We start from the raw sequence: 14592 nt of genomic DNA, 5'->3' as shown, positions 1-14592 counted from the left end.
TACTCATCTACACTGCAGCCCTTCGCATTAGTCAGTCAGATTCCTACCCAGAAGGCAGTGTCCCAGTTTCCCTATATAGGCTTAACCTCTGTACATTAAGATATATGGAAGTGAGGCGGTAGAAGACATGGTCCAAGATTGACAGGGTTACTGGGAATCGATCTTTAGGCGTTGGCGGAATTTTCCTTCTCATTCTCCTTCACTCCTTCATGAATACCCCTAAAGGGGTACCTTACTAAGTAACGTGAGCAGGCTGTTACCAGTGTAGAGTGGATGATTATTATCTCCCCCTGGCCTGTGCCAGGCCTACTTCTGTAATTGGGTGAAAACATTCTGTGATGCAACAATTTTCTGCCTAAGCGTAGTTTCTCGCTATAACTAGCAAACTCAAATACTCAAAATGCCTTCTAGTGATAAGGTTCCTTTCCTGTAGTTTGCTAACTTCTGTCTTCAAAGTAAATTCTTTTCCTTAGGTAGCAATTCCTGCGATCTCGCCTAGGTGTGTTCCTGCATTTCCTGATACTTGCTATTCTGTCAAACTGTCAGAACTAATCAGTTGGCTTAGGAACTGCCCTATTTAGATATTTGCTATGTCATGTCCTCCTTATTCGATCCCATTACTACATACAAATGAGCCACAAACAGGCTCATTATGGTATTTTTTTTTATTTTCTGTCACTGCTTCCCCCCACCAACACACACACGCATGCACTCCACACCACCATCACCGTCTCTAAAATGTAAATTCTAGAGGGCAAACACTGTATTTGACTTAGTCACCACCATATTCTCTCTTTTTTTAAAAATTTTTATTTATTCATGAAAGACACACACACACAGAGACAGAGACATAGGCAGAGGGAGAAGCAGGCTCCATGCAGGGAGCCCGACATGGGACTCGATCCCAGGACTCCAGGATGGCACCGTGGGCCAAAGGCAGGCCCTAAACCATTGAGCCACCCAGGGTCCCACCACCACCATATTCTCAATGCCTAGAATAAGAGCTAGCATGCAGTAGGTTCTCAAAGCATATGTTTCGAGTGTCGGTAGACAATTATTATTCACAGACCTCTTAGTTTCTGCACAGCTTGTCAATAAAGGCACTAGAGTTTAAATTATGTTTCAGACAGCTTTGAAAGATAGAGATAGTGTTCCTCTCTGAAGCAAAGTGCAGGTTTATTCACAGCCTAGCAAGACAGAGGTACCGTCTCTCTTTGGAGCATGAAACAGGCATGTTAAAAAAAAAAAAGAAAAAGAAAAAGAAACAGGCATGTTTCCTCTTCATTATGAAGCATTTAGGTCTTCTAAGCACTGGGTTGCTCTCCTTTTAGGGAACTTGCTATGGGGTGTTGGTGTCACCTGGATGTTCACACATCACCATATGGGGAGTTTGGGCTTGCAGTACTGTTACACACACACACACACACACACACCCTGCTATTGTGTTTGCTATTGTCATTACTATGAATAATAAAGTCTTCGTCTCTCACCCAGAAACATGGTTTATTTTACCCACCGTTTTCCCTAAAATGGTGACAAGCTAAACTTGTAGCTTACAAGTGAAGGTGAAATCTCAGATTCTCCATAGTTTTTGGCAGTTTTAGTGATGAGAATGGAATACTGACATAGCCATAGCTCTATAGAAAGGAAGGCTAAGAGCCTCACAAATGGATTAGTGGGATTTGAGGGAAGTCTATGAGTTTCAGCAGCAAAAAGCATTGATCAAATAATACCATCTATAGGACAAAAAAAAAAAAAAAAGGCTCCTCAGTTTCTTGGCTGTTAATGGGAGGAATTGGGCAGGTCACTTCAGGGTAACAGTAGGGAAATAGATATAAAGTCAACTGCCCAGATGGCGCCCTGGCTGTTAATTTCTTGGGGAGGCAATTTCCTCACTAATCTGGTAATCAGCCTCACGTCCGTCCCTTTGAAACAACTAATACTAAAATTAATCCAGGGCTGGCACACTGTTCTGATATTTTTCAGACAACAGTTGCAAGAACTTGTATCTTTGCTGAATGTGAAAAGAAGGAAATTCATATAAGCTGCTCTTATAGTCCATCATACCAACCTCAGAGTCATTTGAAAACAAGAGTAAAGGATCTCAAGTCGTGTGTGTGTGTGTGTGTGTGTGTGTGTGTGTTTGTTTTTCAGCAGGTACTGACTACTAGAAAACAGCTTTGGCTTCCCAGATTTTCCTGAGACAGAAGAACTCTTGTGGGAAACTGTCAATGACTAATTGACCAGAATTCATGCTCTTACTGCTTTGATGGCACTTGAGGAAGATAAGCCACTGGAGAATATGTTATTGATTAAATAAATTGTATACAAATTCTTGCAGTAACCCCCTTTCTACTATTTTGCAAAAGTCCCCTAGCTTCTATGTTAAAATAAGGTGAAAGTGAAGGCCTCAGATTTATCGCTTTAGAAAAGCTACTATGCTGGGGATCCCTGGGTGGCTCAGTGGTTTAGCACCCACCTTCGGCCCAAGGCGTGATCCTGGAGTCCCAGGATCGAGTCCCACGTCAGGCTCCCTGCATGGAGCCTGCTTCTCCCTCTGCCTGTGTCTCTGACTCTCTTTCTCTGTGTCTCTCATGGATAAATAAAATAAAAAATCTTCAAAAAAAAAGCTACTGTGCTAGGAGGTAGGCCCACATTGGCTGAAGTACACAAGCCCAGCAGCCCCAGTTGCAAATACTTTGGCTGTGGCTGTTAAATAGGTGTCCTCCAAGACCGAAAGAGATGGTGGTAGTCATTAGGAACATACCTCCTGAGAGATCTTCGAGCAGGCTAAAAGTACTGGAAATTCATTTAGTTGAAACCCAGGCTGCTATCACTCCACTTGAACGTGATAACAAATGTAAAGCCTTATTTTATGGAAGGTGCTGTTTTCCTTATATGCAAACCCCAATCCTTTTCTCCTCTTCTACCTCCACCTTAATCACTTTCATGAGAAAGATAATTAATGAGTAGCCCAAGTCTCCCCTGTCCCCAAAAGGGAAACCAGATATCAAATGGGGCCCTTCAAGCATGCTGAAGTATTTTAGGGGAAGGGAGAGAGTCAAATTTCAATGGCTTTATTGATGCCCAAGTCACAATCCTACTTGCTCCTTTGGAAGGAGGGAGTGCCCCAATCCAACTGAAAGGTTTGGGCATTATTCATAGTAGGGAAGAAAAGCTGAATGGACCTTGTGGGTCATTAAGTGGTGACAACACAATATACTGTTTCTTTTGGTTTTACAGCTGGATTTACACTAGGAATTTAGGTGCCAAGTGGACATTCCTACCAATTTGGCAGATTAAAGACAATCCTCTTCGGGAGCACTGCCCTTTGGACATAAATAGCTTTTTCTTATTGAAACATCTGGGACTCTCCTATAAATGTCCTTGTTAAGGGAGGGTCATTGACTCATGGGATTGATAACCATCAAGGTCATGATTGAACTTGCAATTCTCTGATTGCCATCAATGCTGTGTGAATCCATCATTATATTTTATATTTCCTAACTATGTTTCCGATTTAGGAAAGGTCACACTTCTTTGAGTTTTACCCAGTCCTGGAAGCCTCTGTCAGGGTTGTCCTCTCCTGGAGCAGTGCACATACCACGACACATGCACCAGGTTATAGTGTTACTGTTCAAGCTCAGCCTGCACCATTGTGACTATACCATTGTAGCCCCAGAAGCCAAAATGTCTTATTTTTGTGTTTATTTTTTTTAAACCAAGAATATTTAGTTTGACCATGGAATCTATTTTTTTCCACAAAGCCACAAAGCAACGTGTTGATATTCATAGTGTTCAATGTGTTTTCCAGAGTCTGCACTATCCACAGGTATCCGGTGTTATGGAGAATTAGAATGTCCTTCTCAAAAATCAACTCAAAATGATTCTGACTCTACTTTCTTCAACTCCTCTTGGTCCAGATCTTTTATATCTATCTATCTATCTATCTATCTATCTATCTATCTATCTATCTATCATCTATCATCTATCTATCTCTATCTTTTTATTTATTTTTGGTCCAGATCTTTTAGTCAGAGATTTTAATCACTGAATATGGCTGTCCACAGCAAGTGATCATCTCATTTGGCCACTTCCTGAGAAATGATCAGGGTCGACGGGATGGGTTTTTTGGCCGAGTATGAATAGTTGGCGTTCTGCTCCATCCCTTCCTGACCATGCTGGTGTAACTTTCCCTTATTGTTATCATCAGGCCGCATGGACCAGTTAATATACCCTCCAAGTGGTAGCCTGTCCAAAAGGAATTCAAGGGTTTCAAACTCTCTTCTAATGCAGCTACTTGGATATCCTTCTTAGGCATATTTTTAGACCATAAGAATAATGACATCGGCAGCCCAAGTGGCTCAGTAGTTTAGTGTCACCGTCAGCCCAGGGTGTGATCCTGGAGACCCAGGATCGAGTCCCAAGTCGGGCTCCCTGCATGGAGCCTGCTTCTCCCTCTGCCTGTGTCTCTGCCTCTCTCTCTCTCTCTCTCTCTCTCTCTCTCTCTCTATCTCTCAGGAATAAATAAATAAGATCTTAAAAGAAAGAATAATGACATAATGGCCATTTATCAATTGAACACTATCCTAGTACTAGTAGTATTCAGCAGTACAATACTCACCAAGTCCCTTTATCGTGGTCCATGCCAACCAAAAGAGGGAACATTGTCTCTCAGGTACTTGACCTTTATGGATAAAAAGTCTGGGTGCAAATAGAAGATGATTGGGAAATGAATCAAACTACAGATCTAGAAATGGGACACAACAATTTTGTGGCAAAAAAGGAAGAGCATCAACCTAAGTACCCAGCAAATATCTGGGACTCCAGGACATATGGTGAAGGGACAAACGTCAATCATCTCTGCCTTTCAGAATCATCCCAGACGCTTGCTCGTGAAGAAAAACACCCTGGTGTGCTGCTTCCAAGGTGTGGAGAGCATTTTAAATGTCATTGACTACTTTGTCTTCCATCTCCTATCACGTGGCTCTGACCGTGATTCAAATGCCATTACCCCATTACCCTTAAACTCATTGTAAAGACTGTTGAAAACAGCAAGAGATGGTCTTGGCTCCTGTACTTCCTGTGTGAAACAACTGCCACCATCTCAGATGTTTTCCCTACTCCCTTTTCTGTGACGATCATTCAGTCATTCCACGTAGTAGATGAATGCCACAGACCAGGAGAATGGGTTGGACTGGCTGTTGCCAGACAGTTCCTCAGAAACATAACAAAACAAACAAGCAGACAAAAACCTGCTTTTTGAACTAAATTAGGAATGCTAAAGATGCACCAGCTAGAGAGGAGGACACATCAGTGGCACTGTCAACCTGTGACCCTGACTGATGTAAATCCCATATAAGGTCACAAAAAACTTTAATGACACTCTTTTTCCTAGAGGTACTATGTGGATCTGTGGGATTGTTTTTCTGTTTAGAAGACTGGCATTCGGGCAGCCTGGATGCCCCACCCTCCCCCGGTTTGGTGCCGCCTTCATCCCAGGGTGTCATCCTGGAGACCCGAGATCAAGGCCCACATGGAGCTCCCTGCATGAAACCTGTTTCTCCCTCTGCCTGTGTCTCTGCCTCTCTCTCTCTCTTCCTCTGTCTCTCATGAATAAATAAATAAAATCTTTTTTTTTTAAAGAAGATTGGCATTCACTTGCCTCTCCCCTGAAAACATGGTATCTTGCACCTTAAAAATGGTCTTAAGAGACCTTCATGTGCTTAAGGAAATAACATCTGTATATCTCATAGCTGTCAAAAGACCGCGGAGTGTTCTCCAAAATGAAGAAATTCATGGATTTTTTTCCCAGAGGATGAATGATTTGAAATTTATATGCAACCTAGGGACGATTATCCCTGTATCATGAGTCATCTGATTAGAACTGGTGGTATGACATTTGTTCCTGACTTTATCTGAAGTGATTAATTAACAGTATTTTGGCCCTGGAAGACACTCAGGTCAGCTTCAATTCACTTTTCCAAGTTTGTTAATGATAACAGAATTATCCAGACTTCATCCTTCCAAAAGCCAAGGTACTTTCTGTATAATCATGTGTACATCCTACCATACCAGGATTAGTACTCAAGCCAGATGGAGAAAAATAAGAAGTCATTCTCCATCTAAGGTAGAGCTGATGGTTTATAGGAATTGTTCAGTTGATTGGGTCTAGAAGTGTGGTATAAATGGTTGAGAGTAATATTATAAGTTTATCTCAGCTTGTTGTTTGGAGTCCTGTTGGTAGCAGCCTTAATATCAATAATAAATATGAGACAAATTGAGTGGATCTGTTCCAGCTTCTGTTGGTTAGAGTGGCCAATCTACTCTACCATGATCACTCAGAAGACAAGATGGTCTAGAAGAGATGGATATTGATAACGAGTGACTTTCCATGGGTCTTTTGTGTCACTGAATGAAATGTGAGGAACGGCACTATCACCGTTCCAAACTTTTCAAGGATGTTTATATAGTGAACAGCCTTGGAAGATAGAGATGGTGTCTCTATCCAAGGCAAAAAGCCAGCATTCTTACTGTCCTTCATAAAAGATATCAGCTCTCTAAGCTCAAATTTCTCCCCCTTTAATGAAAACTATTCAATATTTAGGGATCAGTTGACTCTTTTCATATAACCCTTTGGTAATTGTGCTTCGGGAACGAGCAGAGGAAAATGTTTACACTCCAGCCACTGCTAGTACGTTGAGGGGTGAAGTCCTTTGTATCTGATCCAGGGATTTGATGTCTTTGGCAGCATCCATGAAATGCGGATGATAACTTGGGAGTAGGGTACTTTGCAGGTAGGGTAAAGTCAAAGCCTTCACAGCTGTTGACACTGAACAAATACGTGAGTTAAGGATAACCTCCTTTCCTGAATTTTTTTTTTTAGTATTTTAAAAAAAAATTTTTTTTTATTTATTTATGATAGTCACAGAGAGAGAGAGAGAGAGAGGCAGAGACACAGGCAGAGGGAGAAGCAGGCTCCATGCAGGGAGCCCGACGTGGGATTCGATCCCGGGTCTCCAGGATCGCGCCCTGGGCCAAAGGCAGGCGCTAAACCGCTGCGCCACCCAGGGATCCCTCCTTTCCTGAATTTGGAGGAAGACATCACTAACCTCACTGACATTCTTTTTTCTTTCTTCTCTGTTACCAGTCAGTATACCTCTTATACCTCTGCCGTCTCACACTGCACTCAGCACCACTTCTCCATCTTCACTGGCCCAACTGTGATGCGCTTAAATGCAATCAGTAAGGCTGCAAGCTGCCTGGGATGTGGCCTTTAGCCCATGTCTTTTGTAAGTTCTCCATTTTGAAAGTTTCCATGGGTTTCCTTAGCCCTCTTCCTTCCTAATGCCCTTAGCAAAATTAGCATTAGCCTCGCAACAAAATTGTAAACAACTTGGATTTAGAGTACATTTTTGGCATTTTCTACTCATCAAAAATGTACTGAGGAATATTTTTTAGCCTGTCCACCACAGCATGAGAAAAAGCCTCTAAAGTCTCCATAATCTTGTTTTTCAGGCTCCGGAACATTTCACTTTGGTCTCCAAACTCAAACACTGCTACATGAGCTCTATAACCATCCTGGGCTTTTATGACGTGAAGGTATTGAGGAGATTCTGAATTGTTTATATTATTTCCTTCCTAATACTGAAAGCTCATGGTCTCTTGGTGGATGGAGTATAATTCAGGATTGACTGGAATTATTCCTTAATTTCTCTCTCTCTCTCTCTCCACACACACACACACACACACACACACACACACACACACACACACTGGAATATTATTTAGCCATAAAAAAGAACAAAACTCTGCCATTTGTCATGATTTTGTTTAGAGTAACATAATGTTAATTTTTAAAAAATATTTTATTTATTTGTTCATGAGAGAGAGAGAGGCAGAGACACAGACAGAGGGAGCAGCAGGCTCCATGCAGGGAGCCCGATGTGGGACTTGATCCCAGGACCTCAAGATCATGACTTGAGTCAAAGGCAGACGCTCAACCACAGAGCCACCCAGGTGCTCACATTATGTTACTTTAATATTTCATTCTTAAAGAGCCTGCTCCCCCAGGGATGAGGAGAGGAAGAACAAGGGCTTAAAAGAGACAGAGAGCCTAGACAGCCACACCATTATTTGGATAATTACCAACGATGACCTGAGTTAAGACAGCGGCATTGGGAAGTAAAATAGCTTAAAGTTGTTATATATACAAGAGATCAAACTGACATATAATCTGAATTATGTTTTTTTCTAAAATTACTCTAAGAAAATGTTAGTATTTAACTACTAAAAGCAACTATGTGTTGCATATCATTTACTCCACCCAAACTGTACATTTCTATATAAAGTATTGAGCACAAGAGAAGAGTACAACAGTTACTATTTTTTTTAAAATATTTCGTTATTATCAGTTTTTTATACTCTTACCTATTCATTTCTGCCAGCAGTTGCAAAGGGGAGATACATTTCCCATCATCTTAGATTTGGCTATCATATGCAGAAACTTTTTATAAGTTGTCCAGTACAGTAGTCCCCACTTATTTATGGTTTTGCTTTCCCCGGTTTCAGTGACCCACCATCAACGACAGTTTAGAGGCAGAGGATCCTTCTTCTGACTTAGCATTAGAAGCTCAATAGTTGCCAAACATCACATCACAATGCCTATGTCATTCACTTGACTTCATTTCATCTTGGAGGCCTTTTGTTAGCTCACATCCTCACAAGAAAAAGAAGGGTGAGTACAGTATAAGATATTTTGACACAGAGAGAGATACCACATTCATTTAACTTTTATTACACTATATTATAATAATTACTGTGTTTTATTATTAGCCATTGTTAATCTCTTACTGTGCCTAATACACAGTTTAAACTTTATCATAGGTATATATGTATAGGAAAAATATAGTATAAATAGAATTTAGTACTATCTATAGTTTCAGGCATCTCCTGAGAGTCTTGAACTGTATCCCCCCTACAGATTAGAGGACACTACTGTAACCAGACTAGAGGAGAGTGAGGATTTCAATCTGTGTGTCTCTAATTGCCAAAAACATGTTCTTTCTGTTGGATAGATAACATTAAAGTTAAATATATTTTTGATGTCTCTGTAAGCATGTCTGTGTCTCTAACTTTTCATTGAGATTCGATTGAGATGTAATGTTGTATAAATTTAAGATCACAACAACATGTTGATTTGATGATACATTTATACTGCAATATGATTACCATGGTAGCATTAGCTAACACCTCTATTATGTCACATAATTATCATTTGTTATTTCTTTCCTGTAGTGAGAACAGTTATGATCTAGTTTCCTACCAACTTTGAAGTTTATCTTATATTACTGTGACTGTAATCTCCGTGTTGTCCATCTCTAATTTTTTTAACTACAACTAATTTACTCTAGTAGGCATTTTGAAAACAAAAGCCAATAATAACAAAGCTTAAAGAAACTTTCTATTTCCATCATCACTCAAATTTGTTTTCCCACTTGTTGACTCATTCCAGTAGCCATTTATGATATCTAGTCTTCATTCTTTGTGCCTTTACTCCTGGTATATCTTTAATTGACCTTCCCTTTATATCTCGCTACTACATCTCTTCCTCCCCTCAGCTAACTAATTAAACAATTTGCAAGACCATAGTGTGTGAGTTCCTAATAGACAATGTGTCAAGGAGACACTGAAGACAAATGCATCAACAGGCCATGGATGAAGTGTCAGGGGATTATGGGAAGATGTACCACTTTGACAGACAGGGACTTTGAGCCAATAAATCCCCCAGGGATCTCCTTGACCCTCTGGAATTTTCACACAGACACAGCTAAAACCCTCTCCAGCTGTTCTGTTCCCAGAAGAGATACAGGCTAATTTTGGATGAACCACAAAAAAAAAAAAAAAAAAAAAAAAAGAAAAAGAAAAAAGAAAAAAAAATCCTCTCCTCAGGAAATTTTTGGAGGAGATGATCCAGAAGGTAACAGAATGAGAGAAAAAAATGATATTGAAAAATGTTATGTTCAGAAATAAAATAAATAGACCTGGAATCATATTAGGTCAGTCTGAGGAAAAAGGTTATTTCTCTAGTAATGTAAGGCTAGTCATCTTTATGAATTTTTTCTATAATTAATTTTTTGCATTTGTGAAGGAGAGATTGTGACACATGTATGAATGCCAGATTATCTGATATAATAATGAAAGCCAACAGTTACTCTGTGCTTACTATAAGCCATATTCGATTATATATATGAATTATCCCCTTTAATTTTTATAAGACAGTATGTGGTAGATACTATTATTAACTTCATTACAGATGAAGCCGATGAGCCACAGTAATTTAATAACTTGCCTAAGGTCATATGGATACAAACCTAGAGAGCCTGACTCTATGGTTAGTTCTTGGCTTCATTGGTGAGGCATGTTGTAGAAGTAAACCTTTTACTTCAGACACCCCTGAATGGTAATTGTGAGGCTGTTTCTGGAAAGGTAGTGGAGTGAAGGTGTCTACTCTGTCTCTGGTTTCCTCCGGTAGCTCTTCTTTGCGTTGTAGCCAATATTAGTCAGTAGGCTCTGACTCAAACACACATTTAGTTTACCTTTGTGCCTACAACCCTCTCCATGCGTCTCTAACACTTTTTAATATTCTGGCCTCCTTTATTTGAACTGGGTATTACTCCAAACACTGGTGAGCCACTGAAGGATTTCCCTTGCTCTGAAGACACCGCCCCTCCACTCTCTACCCACCTCCCTCTCTCTAGCTCCAAATACTTTGCACACCATTCCCTTAGTTTCAACCTTACCAACATTATCCTCATCCCCATTCCTAATACAAAATGCAAATTAGGCAGGGGCAGACATTCAGCCAGCCTTCTTACAGTGCAGGAGAACTGGGTGGTTAGAAGACTTAGATACACAATTTCTGTTGGCAGACGTTCTAAGCTATGACAACTTTTTATTGAACTGGAGTTTTCATTGATTTTTTTTTTTTTTTTTTGCTTTATGTCGTGTGAATTTTATTTATTTATTTTTTAAATTTTTTATTTATTTATTTATTTATTTATTTATTTATTTATTTATTTATTTATGATAGTCACAGAGAGAGAAAGAGAGAGAGGCAGAGACATAGGCAGAGGGAGAAGCAGGCTCCATGCACCGGGAGCCCGACGTGGGATTCGATCCCTGGTCTCCAGGATCGCGCCCTGGGCCAAAGGCAGGCGCCAAACCGCTGCGCCACCCAGGGATCCCTGTCGTGTGAATTTTAAAATGTCCTCAACAAACCTCTATTCTCTCACCAATATAATTTGTCTTTAAAAACATTTCAATCTTTTACTTCTCTAGTAAACTACAACTTATTTTGTCTTTCTTTGTTGATTATTAGTAAGTACTTTTTTTTATTGATACACTTTAATCCTTTTATGGGGATTATTCATTTTGAGTGGTGTTTATTTTCTACTCGCTTCAAACACACACACACAAAATCCATTTCTCGATCATAGACTTACCTCGTTCTGTAGAGTGCAGTGCGATTTGTGGGGAAGATGTAAAACTCTTTCAGTAATTTTACTCCCAAAGAAAAATTCTCTAGTGGTTCCTATCATATTTCTCTTTCTCTAATAGACCTTAACATTACCTCTCCTTCCTCTGTCTGTGCACCATATCTTATGTCTCATGTGAGTGATATTAAGTGTTTTCTGTAATAACAATTCATGTGGCTCTTATGAAGCTCACAAGTGCTACTAAAAAATTGCCACTGTTATTTTGAAAATCATAGTCTAATTGTTATAGTTGATATTTGTCTTTTGTTTAGCACTAAATGGTAACCAAATTGATTTTTTTATTTTTTCTTCTAAGAAACATTAAATAGCCTTCATGGCTTATTTGTAGTAATAGTAGAACAAGCTAAAAATAGGACTTATCACAGGACATATATGGAAGAACAAGGAAATTTGGCTTGGAAAACAGGAAGTTCATGGAGAATGTCAGAATTATTTTGAGAAGTCGAGTTCTAACAATCTCTTTATGTTAAAGAGCAGGACTAGTAACATTTATTTTGAGAAGTCGAGTTCTAACAATCTCTTTATGTTAAAGAGCAGGACTAGTAACATTATATAAGGGGCATTTCAGCATAATCTGGGTATTCATTAAAAATAAGAGGAGTTTAAAAATGAAAATTCAGGGTTTTTGAAGTAACAAGTTGAAGTATTCAAGTAGAAGCGATATGAATACACAGCAAAAGTGTGATAAAGAGGATTACTTCTTGGGAGGCTGGAATAGATGATCACTAAATTTATTCCTATTTTAATATTTATGGTATATTTATAATTTTATGGAAGCATGACATTAAAGAATTAGAATAGGTGCTCAAAATATGTAATAATTTAATTCAACTATATATAGGAATGTTTCATGTCTATTGGATGTTTGAGTAATTATAGTAGAGAGATATTTTAAAGAGAATATGAGGTAATCAGTACATATTGTTGTTTATTGTTAATTCCTTGATATGATTTTTCTATATCCATAGTCTTTTCAGTAAACTACAGATGCATATTCACAGAGTTTCTTTTAAAGACTGATAAAAGCAACAACACTAATAACTATCGTTAAAATTGAAATACAGCAACAAAATTTTATTTCCACTGTTTTCTTCACTTTTACATACACCAGGGAGGAATGCCAATATCTATAATTCTCAGAACCTGCATTTAAATATCTTCAGATTACCTGAGTAAATATTCTACTTGATTTCTGCAAGGGCAATTAGTATAATTCTTCCCTCAAATATACACTCTGGGTTTAGAAGACTAAAACTCTACAAATCTATATGCATATATTTTTATGCACAGATGTTTATGGATTATATATAGCTAAATGTTTGTATGTGTATTTTTTATGTTGAAGGGAGTAAAAATATATAGGAAATGTACAAGCGTGTCTGAATGTCAAATCCTCCTTTATTTGAGGATATGCTATTTCAGGTGATTTTTGATACATATGTAAAATGGTAGTAATCAACTAAGATATGCTTTCAACAAGTGTTTGCTTGATAGTTGCCAAGCATTATATAAAATGCTGGCGGGGCGGGTAGGCGGTGAGCATGATGTTAGATATAGTTCTTAAATACTGCTGAATACAGCATAGTGGAAGGAGGGAAGCAGACATGTAAATATCTAAATAAATAAGTTACAATAAAGCAATGCATATATCTTCAATATTAGTGCCTATCATTCATTCCCAATTGGTAATAGAAGTCTTCTTTTTTTTTTTTTTAAGATTTTATCTATTTATTCATGAGAGACACAGAGAGAGGCAAAGATATAGCCAGAGGGAGAAGCAGCTCCCTGCGGGGAGCCTGATGCAGGATTCAATCCTGGGACCCCAGGATCATGCCCTGAGAAGAAGGTAGACACTCAACCACTGAGCCACCGAGGCATCCCTGGGAATAGAAACTTTCATTTGTTTTCATCTTTTATAATCACACCCAGGGCTTACTTGAGTGATCTAGGTAAAGTGAATGTCTAGGAAATACTGTTGATTTAATGAGCAGCTAAATTGTTAAATTACCAATGTAATATCTTTGTATTCAGCAAATTGGTTAATCAAAATAAATAAAGCATAGTTTTGATTGGTTAATATATTGCGTATCTCTTGGTAGAAACAGGTTATTGAAGAACAGCACTTAGATTTCCCATGTAAGAATATCTGCTTTGAAATACAAAGTCCATAAACTATGGACTGGAAAAGAATTGTGAGTAATTTGTTTCTCATAAATAAGAAAATGAAAGTTTCTTACGTGTAGCAAAGACATGTAAATGTATTTGGCTTATTGACTTACAGAAATTGATATTGGCTAGGAAATAAATTATAAATACCAAATATTATTTTTCCTAATGCCACAGAAATCTTTTCTTCTCTGGTATTCTTCTCAACCCAGTGAAATTGTTTCTTCTTACCCACCTGATATTTATTTAATAAAGATATTAAGGGCCCCAAAGACTAATTGAAAAGTAAAGTTAGAAGTAATTTATTTGGGAGAGTGATGAAAACTGTGGCAATTAAAATCTATAATTTCCCAAACAACTTAATTAAAATGTTTTTTTCCCCCAAATTATAAAGTGTTTGTTCAAATAGGCAGGTTTAAAATATCCATGGAATACTGGAGATAGGTGAATTAAATCCATTTTTCTCAACCACTGACTCCTTGGAGCTCTGAAAGTTTGACATCCAGCTCAGCATTTGTAAGCTGAGTCACCATAGGCAAGTCACTTCATTTCTTTATGTCTCACTTTCTTAATTTGTAAAGCTAGGTTGCTGCTAGCATGTCCTAACTCATACAATAAGGTTGGTATATACGAAACATTCAATATATCTACATATTTATTTTAAAAATTATTCCCTCTCTCTACATGTTCTCAGTGAAAATCTAGCCACATGGCAGTTGAATACAAGGTCTAACAATCTGCTGAGTGGCTGGTAGGCGGAGCAGAGGGACTGGGGTTCTCTTACTGAAAATTAACCCTGAGCTAATTTCATCAATGTAAATCTATCTGTCTGGCTACACTTCTAATTAGTGTGTGAGGACTTCAATTT

General features: G+C 38.5%; 1 long non-coding RNA gene across 2 annotated transcripts in view; it reads right to left on the bottom strand.

Annotated features, from left to right (window-relative positions):
• The window catches only part of LOC144291897 (uncharacterized), a 53773-nt gene extending 45058 nt beyond the window's left edge, over positions 1–8715 (bottom strand). For both annotated transcript variants that reach the window (XR_013359453.1, XR_013359454.1), the window contains exon 1: positions 8431–8715. This is a non-coding gene — a long non-coding RNA (uncharacterized LOC144291897). The remainder of the gene's footprint in view (positions 1–8430) is intronic.
• Between the last annotated feature and the right edge of the window lie 5877 nt (positions 8716–14592).

This window comes from Canis aureus, chromosome 20 (assembly GCF_053574225.1).
Source record: "Canis aureus isolate CA01 chromosome 20, VMU_Caureus_v.1.0, whole genome shotgun sequence".
Lineage (NCBI taxonomy): Eukaryota > Metazoa > Chordata > Mammalia > Carnivora > Canidae > Canis > Canis aureus.
This window is presented reverse-complemented; position numbering and strand designations above follow the sequence as displayed.